The sequence below is a fragment of the Triticum urartu genome, chromosome 2A (genome assembly GCF_056163025.1).
Source record: "Triticum urartu cultivar PI428250 chromosome 2A, HENAU_Tu73, whole genome shotgun sequence".
NCBI lineage: Eukaryota > Viridiplantae > Streptophyta > Magnoliopsida > Poales > Poaceae > Triticum > Triticum urartu.
This window is the reverse complement of record NC_141874.1, coordinates 309709480-309711010: the sequence shown is the minus strand read 5'-3', so window position 1 is coordinate 309711010 and position 1531 is coordinate 309709480.

Sequence of the window (1531 nt, the reverse complement as noted above, 5' to 3'; positions counted from 1 at the left end):
GTCTTTATGAAGGGTCGAAATACACGGCGTAGGAGACTCGTGGGTAAAGAACGATAAGGACGGCACGCCCGTTGCTGCGGGGAAAAGACACCTCAAATTATTCTCCATATGAGCGAGAAGGAATGATTGAAATGTACAAAAAGGTTGTCCGGAACTGACTTACTTAAGATGATAAGGCAGGAGGACAATTTCCTGGTCCTTATTCTGTACCATGAAGTTTTGGAGGTAGTCCATAGGAGTTTCACGCTCAAAGTCACCGAGACTCAAGAAAGACTTGTGCATGTAGTACGGATCAGCCACACAGATATGCGAGACTTCTTGTCTCCATGACGGAGCTCATATGTAACGCAAAAAGGCGGACGATTGTAAAATCGAGCCGCCTTGTCAGAAACATGTCAAAGACGATATGGTCAAACTTCAGGAAGAACACCTCTGCGGGCTGTGTGTCGACGTATCACTTCCCCTCAGGCACACGAGCCACGTATGTCAGATATCCTGGATCCTTCGAGGCTAGTAGGCTTTTCTCAGTCGACGGCACATGGTTGTGGAGTCTCCTGAGATCCCCTGATAGTGCCTCTAGCGGTTTCGGCGGTAGCATCGGCTCACCCTTGAGATGGAACATGGCTGCACCTTTCACGGGTACCCGCTCTTCAGAATCCATCGTCTGGCTACTATGTGCTCTGGCTTGTTTGGAGGCATCTATCTTCCCCGATCTCTTCATGTCCTTTTTCTTAGGCACACCTTCCAGACCCTTCCTTAACCCCTGCCCCAATGTTCCCGGGCTAAGCACTGTACGACCCCCGGCTAGTTGAGCCTATGTTGAGACGACATCTTCAGGCGTGTCCTGTGAGGATTTCGTGAAGAGAGACTTTTTGCAATCCCTGCTACGACCTTCCTGCCCGGGCATATCATCCATATCCTCATTAGCATGCTGATAGCCCGATTCGTCATATGGTTTACTCATCATATCTAAGTCACACTCATACACGTTTGTATTGAGGAAAAGCATTGGGTCGACCTCTATCTCATCATCCATTCTTTGTTCTACAGGACCGATTACATCAGCCAGTACTATTGCACCCCCTTCATCACATTGTCCGCCGCTCTCACCCGACAGTACAGGAGCTGGTAATTGCGTAGGTGGGGTGATGGTCTTTGCACATTCTTGTTGATGTGTTGTTATTGGTGTGCTCTCGGCCGACTCCAGATAAATAAGATTCTTCGGCCATAGCAGCACCCAATCATTGCAGCTTCCAATCCACGGCGGGTTATCGTCGTCCTCTCCCACATGCTGTACTGGAGGAGGCAAATCGTTGTGCCTTGATTTCACACTAGACAAGTTAACCCTGAAGTGCCCAGCAGGGATCAGCTGGTTGTGGAACGTGGGCTGTAAGGGGTTCATTATCATCCCCTTTCCCACGTCCACCTTCTGTCCTTTGATCAAGTGGAGTATGGTGCATGGGGTTTCTTCGGCCTGCAAACACATGTTTGTGGCGTAGAACATCCAAAAGGGAACGAAATATATATATAT